Raw genomic sequence first — 20,612 nt, 5'->3', positions numbered from 1 at the left:
AAGTGTACCTCGAAAATGTATTAGTATTTTAATTCCGTAAGTGAAATGAAACATGCGGTACATAATTATTAAAACATACTTTCTGCCTTACATCCATGTTATAGTATTTAAGCAATGTTTAGTAAGTTTGTATAAAAATCATTAACACAGCAACATCGGCTATTATGCTGAAAATGCTAAACTAATTAATTGTCTATTCAAAATATTTTGATTCTCATATAGGGTGGCCCAAAAGTAGGTATACACCCCTGCATTCATCAGGTATAACATTCTGCTTTATGGTTTACTGCTTCGGCTGTTCCGAGCTTAAGATATAAGTAAATGGATATTAAGAACAAATAATAAAGAAACTATGGATAACAATAAGAAATGATATAAAATGCAATGAGCTGATCAGTATGGTACTGTATACCTACTTTTGGGCCACGACTAATTAACTCTATGGTCTAGTGAACCTCGAGGTTAAATGCCGCATTCACAAAAGCTCTGCAATTGACTTATATTCTTAGTCAACTGCATCCAGTTTCTACTTTATACTCATATGTAGTTCTACGTGATCCATTTTAATATGGTACTTGTACCTATTATGGCTAGGATCCCTAATATGGCCCACCCACCATATCTCTGCAGATTTACGTTGGTAGTCTACTACTAGATGACAATATAAACTATGTCATCATGATAAGTGTAAACATATTTGCGCGGCCCAGAGGACATCGTTTATATTGTCATTTAGTAGCACGTAAATCTGCAGAGATATGGTGGGTGGGCCATATTAGGGACCCGGGCCATAATCGGTACAAGTACCATATTATTATATATTTTAAGATTCAAATTCCTCGACAGAATTTCGTGATTTTGGTCTATTAATATTGATCTTAGATATTTGGAAACTATCCACTTTGTCGAAAGTATTATACCTATTTCCCAACCCCTCCGAAGAAAAATTTCTGGGTATTTGCCCGAAATTTGTAAATGTTTCAGTAATATCAGCAGGATGACGATTTTTTTTAATGGAATGGAATAAGTTCAGTTTTATTTAGCTTGTTTTTATGAATAATATCACTTCTGAAGCATTATAACATACATTTTGGAACACACTATACGAATATATGTGTTATATTCTAGAAGAGAGAGAGATAAAGGAAGAGGACAAAAGACAGGTGGAAATGCTTTTTTTCGTTGTTCGTACGCATCGAGATGTCGATGGATACGTTTCTAGTGTTCTACACGAAAAGGGAAAGGAATAAAAAAAATCAAATGGAAATCTATTCATATTTAAATCACGTGGGCACGCACACCGACAGAGACACACATCTACATAACAAGAATAACCGTTCTTCAGGCTCTTTCCTTCTTCTCCCCCTCCTCTTCCTTGTCACTATTCTGACATACCATAAATACTACGGGACGAGAATGGGAATATCTGGTCGTTGTGAAGATGAATGTGTGTGAATATATTGATAAAGTACATCTGCTTCTTTCTCTAAGTATAGTCAGGTACAAAAATACGTACAATATGATTTGTACGGAAGTATTTCTATTTCTAAAGCAAGATATGCCCCTATCAGTAACGCAACTAGGGGGGACAAACGGGCGCCGGATTGGGGGGCGCAAAACTGAGTAAACATTTATTTTCATTACAAGACAAGGGAAAGGAGTTTTAGCAAACTAAAGATAATAAAAATTACCTCAGAACCTTAACAGGAGAACAACGGCTCACTAAACATAGGATCACATTCATAGAGCATAAGTTAGAATCAAAGCTATCTTTTGATGACTTTGTAAAAACCTTTGAAGCCAAAAGAGCCTGCAAAGTTAAATTTTAGTTCCAGTGGTTTGTGTTTTCATTTAACTTACATCGATTTAAGAGATTTGTAAAATGTCTTATTATAACACTAGAGACAACAGCTTAACTGTTTGTCATAATTGCATATTCTATTCTAAAGCAACAGACTGTTGATTCATTCTACACATATGCACATCTCGATATAATTACAAAAAAAAAAAAATATATTGTTAATTGCAGTTATTACGATGAGACTATAAGAATATGTCAAGCATGTTACTCTCAGATTATTTGGCAATCAAATACAAATTCGTTTTGTGGTTTATCTTGTATTAAGGTGGATCACCACCCGGAAGTCGGTACATATTTTAGCTCATTTCCTTACTATTGCGCAATGAAACGTTACATATTATAAATATTGTACTATATGATAAAGTTATGTTTCAGCTACAACACAAGACGCTGCTTCATTTGGTTGTGTCTTCTGATATCGAATAGGTAACAAATAAAAGAAAATATTAGTTTCGTTTTGCAATGAACACACAAGATGGCACTTGCTGTTAGATCTTACTAGAAGTGCACAATTTCATGAAATGTTTATTTGAATGTATAAAGTACTTTAAAGTAACTATCTTATTACAAAAAAGGTATATCGTTTGACCGTTTTTCGTGTTAATGTTTCACATTTTATTTAAATATTAATTTACATTTAAGGAGATAGATTTTGAGAAGAAACTTGCGCAGAATGCCATAATGCGCTGTTGCCAAATTTGTACGTTTAATATCTGGATTCTAGCGTGCAGTTCCAGAAGCGGAACTTAGCTGTGAATTGCGGTAAGGGTCGAAAACCAATTTCTCCAGTAAGTATCCAAGCAGAATTCCATGATTACTTCTTTTATAATCTGGCATCAGTAAACACTCGACACTAGCTTACAACGCCGCACTATTCAAGCAGTGTTTAGCATAGCACCGACAACACCTAGTGATCCACCTTAAAAATTAAATTATGTACTGGAATTTTGAAATGAAGCTTTACCACTTGAAGAAAAAAATGGAATGGGAGAATTACTGTGTGATTCCAATATCAGGTGTTGTTGGGGAGCGTTTTGGTTTGGCGACGGGGGGGAAGGCGCCAAGGCGAGTTCTTGCCCGTGGTGACAACTAGCCAAGTTGCTCGCTGGCTCTTATTCTAAGAAGATTGCAAAAATAATTCATATTGTAGTGTGCCAAAACTACAATCTCGAAACTATATCAATATTGTCAACTAGGTTATTACTCCTTTAAAATTTACTTTGGAATGGAAAATTCTTTAGAACGGAGCTCTTCGAGTACACCCAGATTGGAAGCATTAGCTCAAGGTACATCCTACATTACCTATATTACTAATGTTGAATGAATGTACCTATATTGTGCCAAGAGGTACTTCGGGTATTTCCACCACTATTTTGAGTCGACAAAACAGAACCTGTGTGTGTGTGTGTGTATGTGTAAATGGGAAACACAATTTAAAGTAATGTTTAACATATTTCGTCTTATTCTTAATGTGTAAAATGACTCTTCGTGTTGCGAAATGTCTGTTATGTTACTCAAATGAGTTTGAAAATTCTCAGACAAAAAGAGAAGAGGTTAACTGGATCATACCTGACGTAGTTGATGATGTTGACCAAAATCAGGAAGTCCACGAGTGAGTGCAGCTGCCTTTATTATACCAAATGTTAGATAACATTGTTGAATACTTGATTTTCGATTTGAAAATTTAACTCTGCGATATTAGCACAATGTCTCTTCAACAACTACTAAAACAGCAATAATCCTCACTCCGATTCTGACGTCACTCTGATGAAATAAATTGAAGCATTGATACAGCAAAATGTGCTTACACTGCAGCTTCTGGCTCCCAAACTTCGGAACCAAATCATTACACGTACGTATGAGATTTCTTAAAGAGATCTTTGTTAACCAATACTTCTTACAGATTCAACATCATGTCAACACTTAGAATTCTACATAACTTATATTACGCTGTCCAATGCAATGTGTTTTTGTTAACATCAAAACATGTACAATTACAAAATGCTTTCACACAACTTACAACATTTAACAACATTCACAGACTGTGATTTTATGAAACTGAAATACCAAAACAAAAACTTCAAGAATCTTCCAAAACTAAAAAGTAATAGACCTATACACAGTGGTCGAAGTGAGACGGTATGCAGTGGTATGCCATACCGCCTCTGGTTTATGAAGGCATACCACCTCTGGTTTTTCATTGATGAAGGCATACCGCCTCTGGTTTTTCATTGATGAAGGCATACCGCCTCTGGTTTTTCATTGATGAAGGCATACCGCCTCTGGTTTTTCATTGATGAAGGCATACCACCTCTGGTTTTTCATTGATGAAGGCATACCACCTCTGGTTTTTCATTGATGAAGGCATACCGCCTCTGGTTTTTCATTGATGAAGGCATACCACCTCTGGCTTTTCATTGATGAAGGCATACCACCTCTGGCTTTTCATTGATGAAGGCATACCACCTCTGGTTTTTCATTGATGAAGGCATACCACCTCTGGTTTTTCATTGATGAAGGCATACCGCCTCTGGTTTTTCATTGATGAAGGCATACCACCTCTGGTTTTTTAGTGATCAAGACATACCGTCACGGGTCTGCAGATGCTCAATACCTTTAATAAATCCATTTTTATTCACAGTAATTGACGAATACCTTTGCACGTAAAAAGACTTCATTTCTTAGGTAGAAATTATTTCTGAATTGACAACAGCGACATTTTTGGATCAAAAGATCCAATCAAAAAGTTTCTTGTACGCCTTATATCTGGAGAACTACATACAGTACAGTCAAACCCAAACTGTCACTTAACTCAGTATATAATGTGGTTATTCCGTAGAAAATACGAAAACTCGATTTATGGACCGGTCAAACATTTTTTGGTCCCTGATCAAAATAACTAATTATTGGTCAAGATCGCAATCGTTTGATCCATTTTTTGGATCATTCCTAAAATTCTTGTTGTTGTCCTTTTCCTACCTTTTTGTTTCTAAAATGCGGTGTCTTCAAAGAAGTTCATCTAGTTTATACCTTGATGTACCATATTGAATTGTTTCTTTCTTATGTACCTGAGTGTCTTCTTGTTTTAATTCATATAAGTGTCGCGTTTTGAGCATAAGCCTTATTTAAGGATTGTTTCCTGTGGGGGCAATTCTTCCGGGGGCTTTGAATACCCCAGTCGAGCTTTCTCGCAGGAAATTGTTAATATAAAAACTCGGATTTTGAGCATTTTCGTGTATAATTCTCTATAATACTTTTTTTTAGAAAGTTGTTGTCGAACGATCAATGTCTCTCCATGCCCCGCCCCCAGTAACTAAAGAGAATCTCTCCAGTTGATCTTAGTCATTATGTAAATAGAAACGCAATCTTTTGAGCAACATACCCTCACTGTATTTCAACACTTAGATAGCCGGTATGTCCAATTAAAATCGTAATAAAACATGCCACCTCTGCTTTTTTCCCACTTCGAACACTGCCTAATACACAATATTTCCAATAATGATGCTAAAATATTAAGACTCTGACAAAATGGAAATATTCATTTTTTTTTTTTTTTTACTTTATAAATTTATGTAAAAGTCATTTAAGATTTGATTAAGTTAGAAACAACAACTCTCTAAATTAATTGCATTAAGCGAGGGTGGTTTCCGAAATCTAAAATCCAGATTGTTCAGTAAAACTCCAAACTTATTCTTCCAAATACAAACGTAATATTCTTAAGTCGCTTGTGGCAATTGCATTACTAAGTGGCTATCGTACTAGCTTAACTCTCGTTTTTTAAAGAACATTTTGGATTTTATGGGCCTCTGAGTAAACTTTTGAGAACTTTTTCCCGAAAGTTCTGAACCTCATACAGTCTCTGCTAGTCAGTGGCGGATCCAGAGGGGCGATCGGGGCAATGCCCACCAGGAGATATTTTTTTAAAAATTTTATATATAAATAAAACTCATCCCAGAGTTTGGAGCTCTTAAAAGTAGCCCTAAGTAGCAGTATTACAACCCTCCGCCCTCCCCCCAGAAGCCCGTCCTGGATCCGCCCCTGCTGGTAATAGACATATTTTTAGTAAATTGTTTCATTATTACTTTAAAAACTGATTCTTCATGGGCTTGATTTGGGCTCAGAAGTCATTTACTGCAAAAATTTCTCTACTTGAATCATCAGGATTTATTATAAACTTTTCACTTTCTCCTACTTTTCCGAAATACCGAGTTCTTTCTAGTCTTTCTTGTTAAGTGTACATACACCGAAATTAAAGCAACAATTTTAGCATAAGAATCTGCAACAGCGTCTTTGCTAAATTGAACCTCCGAGTAGTACTTTTAGACATAATTAATGGCGGTACACTGGACAAACCAAGGATGTTATAAAATAGAGGATCTGCCCATATTAGAAAATCGTGAAGCCATACGTCAGAGTTTTGCCACTCTCACTGTGCCCGCTTCGCACCACTAAGATCGCAATGTTTCGAGCCAACTACCATGGCGGAAAGGAGAGTAGCCAATCAGACGTGTCAGCTTAGACGATGTTCGGTTGTTTCTTGGCTTCATTGAGTTCATAGGATGAAGACACGTATGGGCAGATCCACTATTTTATAGCATCCTTGGGACCAAAATCTCATTAAAGGTACAAAAAAAAGTACCGAAGAGTGGTCACCAATGTTGGCTTTGTATTCAGTTTGAGTGAGCTCTCCGATACAAGTCCGTCGAAACAACATTCATTTGACGTCTTTCGAGCAGGGATCGTGGGTTCGATTCACAGTGTAAGCTCAGGAGTAGGTTACGTGGATCCCACATTAACCTGTAGATCCATGTCTCATACAGCTTCGTTGCTGAAAGCGATGCTAAACTCCAATTCAACATTTATTTCAAGTAAATCTGACTTCTTCCCGTAAGTTTCGTAAATAAATCCTGAGCATCGTTTTTATAATATTACCAATTCACAATTGGGAACAAAGAAAAATTCCGCATGTTACATGTAATATGTAAATATCACTATTCATTATTATTACTCCTTAGCTATTTAAAATACACAGGAGCTATAAAAATGTATTTTCAAGCTCTTTCTGTCTGTCTCTCATTACTATTTAGTTTTAGTAACTTATGTTAAAATTACTATGTTTATTTCAAACTAAATGCAACTATTATCGAAGCGAGCACAATTGTTGCCGGTGTTGTTTTGAAACACCCTGTATATAAATAATATTTCGTCAAAATGTTAAATAATTGAAACAATAAAAAAATAGTGTGTATTAATGAAGTTGTTCAATTGAAGAACGTTATGTAGCACGAGCTGAGAGACCGCTGTATTAAACCTATCATAGTGGTTTTAGCGACTTTTAATACATCCAGGCACCAAGTCCATATTTTAAGAAATCAAAAATCGTTAGGTGGACAGAATAGAGTCCAGGGTCGGATTTAGAAGGTAAAAACTGATTATGATAGGTATATCATGAGTTTACTATAAACTTCTAAAAATATATAAATACTAACTTCAATTATTTTTGTTATTAAAAAAACTGGGGGCTTAGGTCCCCTCGGCTCCAGGCTAGCTCCGCCACTGGTAGAGTAACTATGGAATATGTCGATTGGAAATACCTCTAAAAGGGTTTTGAGTAAATTAGCCTAAACTTACATTATTTTCATTTAGTAAAAAATTCTGGGTTTGCCCAGGATTGCTCTTGAGGATCTGGCCCTCCACTAGCTCAGCCTATGGAGTTTAAGAACTATATTATCCCTTTACTTTTGATTTGAACCTTTGATATTAATAATATGCTATTGAGATGGCGGTGATATTTAATATATTCTGCCTATGTTACCCAATCAAAAATGCATCATTGCAACACAGGAAACAAGAATTTAAATTCAATTAAAGTGTTTTTGTGCTCTTGTTTTCCTAAAACTTCATAGTAGAGAAATTTGAATTATTTGGATATGGAGAAAAAGAAAGATTTCACAATTATATCATTTTCACTATTTTTTAAAATTTCCCACATTATTATCAATATTGTGAGATAAGCATTATAGCACAGTCCTACCTTCTTTATAAGATATATTGAATTTCGTTTTGAGTTAGCGTATATCTTAAGCATCAACAGTATACCTATATGACAATTGGCCTATTTCTCAGGCCTGAAATTTCGCCCTCTAAAGTCCTAGGCTATACTTTCGTCCCTCCATGCATTTCCAGAGAAGGGACACACCCACGTGGGGATCCACGGGGTCCGACCGAACCCCACCCCCTTAAAAACACTTGATAACTTGAAATACTTTTGTATGCTTTCTTAATAAAACTATACATCTTCAACAGAGAATTAATTGATTTAACATAAAGATTTGATCTTAGACTTAACCTATACTCTTTCTTATAAAAACAATCTAGTTCTTTCATTTTTTCTGAGAATACAGGTGACAGTACACTTTCAGATGTAGTAGTACTTTCGAATAACACTACGTAGTGTCTTGTTGTATTGGAACCCCCCAAACTTCGGACACCTCCCAAGAATTTATGGGTGAACGCCTGGTTTAGTGTAAAATAGTGGCTACACTAAGTCTCTTGTTCAATACACGTTCATATGGTAAGGTAACCTTAAAAGAGAAAAGCATATTACAATACATAATACATCAATGCCCGTATATTATGTTGCTAACACAATAAATTAATTTATTCTGTAATATAAAAGGTCTGGAATAAGGAACCAAATATGCTGCCCCTAAAATGCATACCACCCTAGGGTTCAGCCTAAAATTAGGTGATAAACCGATCCTGCTATTCTTATAGCAGGGCTTTGAATTTGAGTAAAGCTGCCAAACCGGATCATTCACACAGAATGCAAGCGTGTTATCCACTTTGCCAGAAAGGTAAACACTTGTTGTTTATTTATTTTTTGTCTATCAGTTATCAATATTTAGTGACACACACAGTGTTTTCATATTAGAGTTTAGTAACATTGATAAGCTATTTTACTAGTGTAAGAGTTTGTTGCACTGAAAATTCGTTGATGTTTTCCAGTTAATGAGTTTCTTGTGATCCTTGGAATTGAAACAGCACACTGAGAAAAAAATACGTAAGTGGCGCACGTAAAAACGTAGGTTACATGCGTAAATCCTGCAGTTTTTGATTTAACATCCTCTGTAACATCTTACAGGAAATGTATAAATGAAAACGCATGTTTTATATTTACTTTCCGTATAAGTTTTCCGAATAAACGTACTTTCCAAACGGAAGAAAGAACTGTATATAGGCGGTTATAATCTCACATACAGATGGACGTATACAACCTATACCTGACGTGTGTAACATACGTATACGTAAGTAATATACGGAAGACTGTTAGATGTCAGACATCCTGCTGCAGCATGATGTAACATTTAAGCGGGAAAAGTGCAGTATTTCTGTAGCATATGGATAGCGTATGCTGTGTACACATTTCTTCAGTAAACATAAGATTTTCCGTATATTTGTACAATATACCGCTGCCCGGATAACAGAGTTTTCTTAGTGCACCTTCTGTGAACATGATTTTATTAGAGAATTTATTGGGCGTTGTATAACTTAGGACTTTTTTTTTTTTTTAGGATTTTAGATTTCTGGGCTTTCGACATCTATGGCAATTTAGCAAGTCATGTATGAGAGATGATGTTCCGAGGAAAGAGAAGGAAGAAAGGATTGGGGAAGGAAGGAAGCGGTCTGGGACCTATAAGTTAGGTGCCACCCTGGCATTTGCTTGATGTGAATGAGGAAAACCCAGGAAAACCTCATTCAGGGTGGCTGACCTGAGAAAGCTTTTCACACTTTTTCGACCGAATGACTCCACCGGGAATCGAACCAAAGGCGAGGGCGTTGGCGACTACGCTACGTGGAGCCACGTGTTGTACAACTTGTCTATGGTCCTTAGATGTTTAGTAAATATCGCATTGTTTACAACCATAGAAACATCGTTTATCTTTGAGCACAATCAAAATCTTTGATCACAATCAAAAAATCATTATCTCCACTTTGTGTAATGTTGAACTTCATCTTTCTGCCTTAGCGATACTTTATCTAAGGGCGCCGATTTCTCCGTAATTTGGGGGGGGGGATACTGAGATGCAAAAGATATATATATATATATATATATATATATATATATATATATATATATATATATATATATATATATATGAGGATGTTACAACAAATTGCATTCAAATTATGCCAAATATTGTATATTCATAAATACATTAGGAGGGCCCACATGAGCTGTGGAGTGGCCCGGGCCCCCCAGGATCGGCGCCCTTGACGTTATCCAACTACAGTCTTAACAATTCCATCGCATGAATGTGAAGTCTTTTAGTTTAACGATCGACGATTATGGCCGTTAGACTAAGAGAAACGATGATTAAAGTAAGTGAATGACGATGGAATAGTTGGTGGAATGAGAAAGTGGAAGGAAACGGGAGTACCCCGAGAAAACCCACGAATACGATGTTGTCCACAATAAACTTACTTGGCCTGGAATCGAACCAGAGATTCCACGTACCAGAGATAAGGTATCTACCACTGAGCTACCGTGACCCGTATACGAATCTGGGGTGTTGTCGACCTACTGTTCAATGGGTTGCGAACAACAACCGGGGCTTGAACCCAGTGCACTTGCCGGGTCCACAGACCGTCATGTAAGATCAACAATCATAGTACAAGCCGTTTTCCCGTTTTCCATCACATTATTTTGCTTCCAAAAGAGCTACATACCCAGCTACACTCCACATACCCAGCTACACTCCACCAGCTACACTCCACTAATTTCATTATTTTGAGTAACGCTTTAACAGATGAACTAATGATGTTCTAACTGTTCAAGCTCCCTAATGCTGTTTAGTTAGGAAAAGTTCCTTCGGCGCTAAAGAAATACTGTAAAGACTTATAAATATTTATATGCCGGAGATATCCAAGAATGGACACTAGTCATGAACGAGAATTTGCCGCAGTGTTTTTAACACATGCGTTAGTGCGTTGCGGGTGCACTCAACCAAAGTAGACTGTGTTGTGGTAATAAAATTGGGAGAAATATTTAATAATACTATTGAAAAGGACAAATATCAATGCTAATATAATAAAACGGAAAAAAGACCGAAAACCATTAGTATAACCTATATCTGAATGGCTTTACACTCTGATGTTACGTCCAGTACTTCTATATCAGCTCCATAGGCCTCTTTTCTTTGCGCACGATGCCGGTTATTAAAAATAGAAAGAGATTTGAGAGCAATAAATAAATTATTTATCAAAACTTAATTTCATAACTATTGGAATTAGTAAGTAGAAGTAGCTTTAAGTAACAGTTTGTACACAAGAGTCACTTCGAGGTATCTTCGCTGATCTAGTGAAGCGAGTGCCTTTGACACACGAAATTCCGGGTTTAATTTTCGGAACAAAAACACTCGACTAACTACAGCTCACAGATCACGAGAAGAACCCTAGCAGAAGCAGTGTGACGTAGGTATGGGCTCGCCCACTTTTCGCACGGGGGTTTCAAATGGCACCACGGAATAGCACACAGATAACTACCCGGAGTAACAGACGACATCTAAGTATAGACCACACCTCAAAAACCGAAAATGGACTTGACCGTGTCGTTGACCTTTCCCTGCTACCCCTGTTTTAGGGTTCTTCTCGTTATCTGTGAGCTGTATAGTACTTTGAGTCTTTTGAAACGCTGCTAACAATGAATTTAAGTTATGGTAAAATCAATAAATGATCAAGAGTTACTTCCAACTATTGAGAGGCACGGTGGCTAGTGATACCTCAACTTTTTAAAAGGGGATTGTCCTTTTTTCGATTGCGTTTTCCAAACACACTGGAAACGAACAACGGAACATATATTGGTTGGCTTTAATATGTAAATGTCACATTATAAAATACTTTTTTTTTTAATGGAAACTATGATGGTTTCATGAGAGAAATCATCCCGCACGTCATGATATGTCTTTCATAAAGTTTCAGTAGATATATTAAAACTGAAAACTAAGAAAAGTGAAGGTAACGTTGAAATGAATAGTGTAAAACATTCAGAGATTTTACAAAATACTACAACCTGCGAAATAATATTAATTTTTTTGACCAAAATTGATTTTTTCTTGGTACGTCTAAGGTTAACCCTTTTAGAATTTATGGTATATTTTTATACCATGACGTAGTATCGTCCTTGACCGCTTATTTAGATTATATAACAGGTATTTAAGTCGGTTTTTTATTGGTCAAGTCAAGGATGGACCAAAGAACACTCCAGATGTGTTTTGGAACCGGATGGTTAACTTGACGGGGTCAAGTGGGGGCGTAAGGGTGTGACTTTTTTCTTCTTTCATAAGGAACATTTCAAAAACTTTTACACCTTTAGTTTTCAGTATGTGTGTACCTTTGAGTATTTCCCATTTTTTTGAGATCCCTACGTGAAACCGGGACCGGACCCGAGAGGCGCAAGTGTTCCGAAGGGGTAATTTTCAGAAAAATTTCCGATTTTTTCCGAGTTTTTCAGTTTATATGTACGATACGGACATGTGAGTAATACCGATAGAAAGAGGTTGTTATACTAAAGATAATGGTGTTTGATCCATGACTGTATGCTAAATAGTAATGACGCAGTAATTTTTTATAGTGTATGTGTATACCGTATATGTCTATATATTGCCTAAATTCAGTCCGCCCTTTGTTTTGAAAATACAAGATTGAAATTTTGCACACGTATTATATACGTAACAACATATCCTTATAAAAAGGATCAGATTCCTACGTGAACCCAGGCCCGGGCCATAGGGGCAAAGTGTTTTAGCGGAATTTCAAAAAAAAAAAAAAAAAAAAAACAATTCCGGGATTTTTCTGAATTTTCCGGTTCAGGTGCATGATACGGACATGTGATTGGTATCGTTGGAGATAATGACGTAGTACATTTTGAAGTATATATATAGGGTGTTAATGAACTATGCCGAAAAACTGTGAGAGGTGATTCCTAACATCAAAATAAGAGAAAAAGTTCATATGGACCAATTGAACATTAATGAAATATGCATTTTTGGATTGCGTATGCATGACTTCCTTTAAGCTGATAAGGACCACCATCCCCAGACTCTTGAATTCGAAATAGGGCCACTTGAAATTTGGCTTTTTTACAACTTTGGACAGCCCTAGCTCTGAAACTATGCACTTTCCCCACAGGTCCACATGAACTTTTCCCTTGTTTTGATGTAAGGAATCATCTCTTAGAGTTTGTCGGTATAGTTCATTAACATCTTGTATATGAAAAAGAGGGTCACCTTCAGACTTTCAAAAATTTCTCCCGACTTTAGTTCCCAAATACAAGATTGAAATTTTGCACACTTATTATGTACACAACAAGGTATTTTTAAAAAAAAAAAAAAAGTCAGATCCCTATGTGATACCAGGTCCGGGCCAGAGGGAGCAAACTGTCGAATTTTTTTCGAAAAATCTCCCAGTTTTTTAATTTTCCTGTTTCTGGTGTATAATACGGACAATTATGCGGTTGGAAAGTATGCTTTATCCTGAAGAAAACGATGTATAAGTCGTGATCCTACGATAAATAATAAGGAAAAAGTAACTGAATGAAAGCCTAAAATTTACCTCAAAAAATGGAAATCCTAAAAGGGTTAAATAAGATTTCTTTGTGATATTCTCGTGATATCAATCGCTTTAAATGGTGTTTTCTACCTAATCGTAGATACTAAATGATGTCTTCTACCCAATTTTTTATTCGTTGCAGAGGTATGGATATTTTTCAATCTCTTGACATTTGCTACACTGACATCTTTCAACAAAACAAAGCACTTGTCGAACGCCTTACTTAAGTTCTCAACTAACCAACCTTAACGATATTGTTGGTTGTCTAACAGTTCAGGATGTGAAAACTTGGACGCGTGGATGGACTTTTGCTCGTGGTAATACTATGAATCTTGTAACAATAAAACCGTGCTTGAGTTCTAAGACTTGGGTGAACTAGTGTTGTTGTTCACGGGGCTCATGAAATTTTTCGTCTCGTCTCGTCTTGAAAGCAAGATGAGAATGTCTCGTCTCGTATTTGAAAATATACTGCTCGTCTCGTACGTACTACTATTAGTAGCACGGAAGACAGACATGCAAAATCCGCAACAACCATTTGAAATTGTAGAATCAGTGTTGGCAGTGGAAAAATAAAATCATTGATAATGGAATTGATTTCTTTTTGTAGGTATACTTCGCCATTAAAAGCTGCTCGATGTATGACGTAGAAGTGTGCTTTTATGAAAAGATAGAACTGGTTCAGCGACGAATAGGAACCGACGACGTAATGAAAATAGAATACATTAAGTGTTGGCAACGTTTGATTAGTCATGAATATCCAAGTACTGTATCTTCAAAACTAGCAACTTTACAATTTGCTGCCTGTTACTTCTGTCTTTTGTCAACGCTAAGTACCTGTCTACTCGTTTTCCTCTCCGTCTAGTTTATTGAAAATGAGATTAACAAACTGTGACATCACAGATCATCCAGTTAGTAATATCTGTCACATTCTTCGTATGAGAAGGAGTGATCTAACATTATCCAGTCGAAATAATGTTATACACCAAACTGTGATATCACAAATCATCCACTTAGGAATGTCTGCTTTACATTCTTAGTGAGAGAAGGAGTGGTCCAACATTAGCCACTCAAAGTAAGTAATATACAACAAACTGTGATATCACAGATCATCCAGTTATGAATGTCTGTCTTACATTCTTAATGAGAGAAGGAGTGGTCCAACATTAACCAGTCAAAGTAACTGGTATACACCAAACTGTGATATCACAAATCATCCACTTAGGAATGTCTGCTTTACATTCTTAGTGAGAGAAGGAATGGTCCAACATTAGCCACTCGAAGTAAATAATGTACAACAGAATGTGATATTACAGATCATCCAGTTATGAATGCCTGTCTTACATTCTTAGTGAAAGAAGAAGTGGTCCAACATTAGCCAGTCAAAATAACTGGTATACACCAAACTGTGATATCACAAATCATCCACTTAGGAATGTCTGCTTTACATTCTTAGTAAGAGAAGAAGTTGTCCAACATTAGCTAGTCAAAATAACTGGTATACATAATCATTCCTTGAACTTTGAAAGTTCCTCGATTTCCAGGAACAGTGAGGGCGTTTTATGTCGAGGCTTCCAACCTTGGAATGTGCTTGAAAGTAAAAGTGAGAATGAAAGTGAGAAGTTTGTAATTTACTATTGAAATATTACAATTAAATGAAGATATATTTATTGGAAAATAAAAAGTCTTGTCGTCCTAAATACATTAAAAAAGTATTACTTTATTTTTCATTTAATAAACTAATAACAAAGCACTTCTGGTTTATTTTATTTGTAAGACACACCAGGACGTCCTAGTTTGATACTGTTTTCCTTTGTTGCTTCGAACTAGATGGGGTAAGAATCCCAGAAAAGTGACGAGAGAATAAATGGTGTAACAAAGCACCCCTTACTCAAACCGTTTGTCTCTGTCCCTTTTCCCTAGATCACATCACATTCCAGGAAAAATGGATTTTGTCCTGGTTTTCCCCCATCACATCATCCCTTACTATCTTTTTGTTATTGATTCCTCTTTCCTTGTATTTGTATCACGTCAGTGACTTTGAATTCAATTTTTAGCATTTTCTGCTTTATTTTTCATTTGATGCGATTATCGCTATCCTTGTATGTTTCTTAATAATCCAGGCTCTGTCCATAAGAGCTGTAGAAAAATCGGGGATGACAGCAGATCTCTTCAGGACCTGTTAGAGGGTGATCAATTAATGAAAAAAATCGAAGGTAACACTTCCGCAGCCGGGGCCTTCATTGTGAAATTTAATATTCAAAATGGCGCCCGCGCGCAAGTACCAAATTATATTTGAACTGATATATCTTCTCACAGAAACAAGTTAGAAACTTCGTTTTTGTACCAAATTAAAGATAATTGATAGTAGAAGTAGGAAAGCTAAGTATATTGTTTACATGTTGCCGCCATATTTAAAAATAACGGTCATTTGAGCCAAAAATTAGTTTTTCTCGTTTCTCTTTTTTCATTTCATGACAAATAACTATGAAGTTATTAAAAATATGAAAACGCAGCCCAAACTAATTAAAGGAGCATAATCTTGGCTATCTATCGTTATCAGTATCTTTAGTAGATCTTAAAAAATGACGAAACTATTTAAATTTAAGTGGCGCAGGGTGTAGCGTTCTTTGGACTGTTTAATCGGAAAAACACTCACTACGCGGGGGCTATTACTTTTTAACAAATTAAAATAGTCCATTCATTTTATCGATAAATTAAAGGTAATAGGTTGTTGTGTCGTAGGAAGTGAAATAATAATCTTATTGCATTTGTCAAATATTATTATTAACATGTTTGTTCATATAATATGTAGCTAATGTAATTATTATAATTTTTAATTTTGAAGACTATGATGTCATGAGAATTTACTTAATTTGATGGTAATATCATGTGTGCTTGTGAGAGCTAGTAATTTTTAACTAAGGTTTTCTACAGTTTCAAAATTCTTACGAATACATGACTTTAGCTGTGCTTTAGAGAATATTTACATATTTCTTTTCAGAGCATAATATAAAATTACTGACACTCAGCATGAAACACTCATGTAATTTTTGGAACAATTTAAGAGGTAGTGACAGATATAGCAGGAGTTGCACCATTTTCAAGCAGTAATTCACTCAGATACATTTCAAAGACTATAAACTTTGCTTTTGTGCAGAAGTAGTCTTTTAAGACATCTTGGATTTCAATTTTGTTTTCCGAGAAAGCCAAATATCTCTCCATTTGCACCGGTAGGAATGTGTACATAACAGATTAGTTAGTAATATAGGTGAGGCGGTTACCCTTTTCTGTCTTTGCACATTTTTGACCGAGGTGATTAGACACATAAAATCCCTGCGGGTGCGTGTTTAAACATTGCTGCACCTCCTGAAGAATACATCAAACAGATCAGCAAATGCTTGTAAACCTTTCACTCGAGTTTTACAAAGTTGGTTCATAACATCAGCAATAGTTGCCGTATTCATTGATGAATTTCCTTTGAAGACGTACTCAGACGGTCCCAACAACTTTTGCAAAGTAGACAAAGTAGATTACTTTATTTGCTTGACGAAAGAGTGGAAGTTTCGTCTGTGAATGGTCTTCGACAATGGAGTTGTTTTGTACAAAAATCGCTCGTTTCGGAATGCCACATAAGCTTCATGGCTACGTGTCAGATAATTCAGGATTTCTTCTGCATTAGAATCTGGTACAACTTCATGCGGCATGAAATGGTACAACTTCACAGGACTGTGAACTTTGTACGGGTTTTCCCTGCACTCCATAAAATTCTACCATTCTCTTAACAGAGTTACGAACTTCAAGTGCATTACCAAGGAACTCATGGTCTGTTTGGGATATACCAAGAATCTGACTGAAGATTCGGCATGTCAAATGAACTCCGTGCTACGACAGTTCCCACTCCGTAATATAATTCATAGTTGCGTCTGACCCATAATTTCTTCCGATGATTTCTTAGATCTATTTATAGTCTGTTCAAGTATCATATCAGCACCAACTGCGCTAAATACATTGTTCGCTCTTCTGACTACGAAATGACCATTCATGAACTGGGCATCTATTTCCGGGTGTTGAGTCTCCAAATTTCTAATTTGTTCAAGATAGAGGGACGCGCACCACAGGAAATTGATTCGATTGAATGTCATGAATACCGGAAGCAACTGCTGTACTATACACAGATGCAGCGGCCAGTATCCTTCTCGGTCAGCTCTTATAAGGCTTTTTAACAGAAATAAAATATGTAAAAACTGTTCAAGGCAGCGGCACTGCCCTGAGATTGAGCTGAGTTTCTCTGAAAAGTTCTGCAAAGCTTGGATATTTCATCTGAATTAATGCCCAACTCTATGAACTGACAAGAGAATGTTAAGCTTGACTTTCTTTCATAATAGTCATAGTGTCAACGAACTGCTGGATGACAGACGTATAATATTCACCTGCCCTGCCCTCTCACTGCCCTAACGTAGATAGTTCCCTTTAGAATACTCTCGGTTACTTTGGACCCAAAAATTTTCTATGAAAAGAGACTCCAACCCACTAGCAGAATGTACTTTCCTGTGCAGACAAGAAGGTCATGTGGAATGATCCTAGCATGAGGACAGTGTTTGAAAATTCATTGCTCCTAAGTTGAATTTCGGCAGCAATGTGATACACCTCTTCGTCACGTACTACAGGCATTGAAGATTGGTTTAAGTGTATAAGGAGGCTCTGGAAGTTTTTTTTTTCATTGCTGTGTATACACTATTATATTCCGTTACTGGATACGGCAGTACTGGAAGAAAGCCAACTTGTTTCTTGGAAACATCTGAATCCGTTATTATCGCATTCACAGTACCCCGCGTTAGAGTGGATTCTTTAGTTTCTAGCTCGTATGCAGCATGCATTATGTCTTGAGTAAACTCCTTCTGACGCAGATTATCGATGTCCAAATCATACAGTTCGGGAAAATTGTCAGCGTGTTTTGAATCGATATAGGTTGTACCTTCCTTTCTTATTTCTTCAGTTGCTGAGATGGAAGGAAGGATCGAAGATGGCTACAGGTCTTGCTAATACTGACTTCGACAATTTCGGTTTCGATGGGACTTTTGTTGGCCCTTCCCGGAAAAGCACCATGATTGTATCTTGGCTATCACGGATTCCTGACAGAGTGGCTTCTTCACGGTCGAAATTGCCCACAGCTCCTACCGTGAAACTATTCTCCTGAAAGTGGCTTGAAAAAGACAAGATGGAGAAACAAGTCTTTAGTGTATATTGTGCAAGGTTGCTTCGTGCTTGCATGATATCTTTATAGCCAACTGACACACCTAATTTATTCATAGTTGAGATCAATTGTCTGATTTTGCATTTCTCATGAATTGAATGTGCCACCATCAAATGCATGGGAGTTGCTTTTCTACTACGATATATATTATAGAATAAAGTCTGGAAGATTGACTTCAATAGATTCTGAAAATTTAGATTTTGTTGGTCGGAAAATTCTACAAGATCGTTTTCACTGTCTTCGTCAGTGATATGTAGATCTTCGCTTGCGTCCCAGATATGATGTTCAGCTTGACCACTTGTAGCACTTCTGCTAGGAAATCCAAAAGAGGTTGAGGAATTCTAGTTGTTGGCCAGGACTTATGAAGTTGTTGACTATCCCCAAATTCTCCTTCAATACCGAAACCTGAAGAAGAGCTGTTCGTACTTCTTTCGCTGCACTCGTAAGTATGTTAATCGATCTTAGTTTGTCAGCTACTTCTTCGGCATTAAATAATGAGTTCAAACCTAGAATCGGTTTATTTATTTTCGAAGGCTTCGAAAACCTTACTTTTTCTCCAAAGTTTAACTTCGTTGTTATTGAAAATCAGTTTACCGTTTCCATTAATGAAGTCTCGAATTTACGACAATGTCAATCCACACTCTCATCCAATAGTTTCTCGATAATTGGCGCCACTGTATTAAGCACTCCATTTTTATTAGTTTTCTTCGACTCGGTAGTTGTGCTAACTGATTTCTGAGAATATTTATTGAACTTCAGAAGATAGTGCTCAAGACAGGCCTTATGATAATAGAGATCTGCACCGAAAACAGGTAATTCATTCTCCAAGTCACAAGTTCTCGTAAATCCGTCATCTTTAAAGAACATAGTTGCGGATGAAAATGTAGTTGCACGATTTGATTCACATATTCTGTACTTTTGTTTAATTCCGTTGTGTTTCTCTTTCCCACATACTACACATAAAACATTTCTTGCTTTCTTGTTTGAAGATGGTGATTGTCGAACTGGAATATCTACTCTCATTTTCTTTGCCATTGACTCAGATTGAGAATTATTGAACGTTAATCCAGCTCCTCAGTTTCACTACGACTCTTTTCTTTTTCTTCCGTAACAACATATTCTTATTTGAATATAGCATATAGAATGCCTCATTACAATGATATACAAATTCTACACCTCGCTGAAAATCTTTAAGTCTTTTCAGAACACCATCCTTGCGAATTTCAGCCGCAGGTATAACATCTTCTCTCCCTCGGAAAGACGACATTGTTTTACCTGAAGATACGTCACGATTCTGGCAAATGATGTAGGCATTTACGTATAATACGGATGCAGAGAAAGAGGTGTCTCGGGATAGGAAGATGCCAAACAGGTTTTCTATAGTCATTGTCTAGGATATTGGTGCCAACTATGGATTTTAGTTATTCCACTGTCCACATTAGAGTCTGCAACATTAGCTACATATTATATGAACAAACATGTTAATAATAATATTTGACAAATGCAATAAGATTATTATTTCACTTCCTACGACACAACAACCTATTACCTTTAATTTATCGATAAAATGAATGGACTATTTTAATTTGTTAAAAAGTAATAGCCCCCGCGTAGTGAGTGTTTTTCCGATTAAACAGTCCAAAAAACGCTACACCCTGCGCCACTTAAATTTAAATAGCTCCGTCCTTTTTTAAAATCTACTAAAGATATTGGTAACGATAGAAAGCCAAGATTATGCTCCTTTAATTAGTTTGGGCTGCGTTTTCATATTTTTAATAACTTCATAGTTATTTGTCATGAAATGGAAAAAGAGAAACGAGAAAAACTAATTTTTGGCCCAAATGACCGTTATTTTCAAATATGGCGGCAACATGTAAACAATATACT

Source organism: Thermobia domestica, chromosome 1 (assembly GCF_964235325.1).
Source record: "Thermobia domestica chromosome 1, izTheDome1.hap1.1, whole genome shotgun sequence".
In the NCBI taxonomy this organism is placed as follows: Eukaryota; Metazoa; Arthropoda; class Insecta; order Zygentoma; family Lepismatidae; genus Thermobia; species Thermobia domestica.
Note: the sequence above shows the minus strand (reverse complement) of the source record.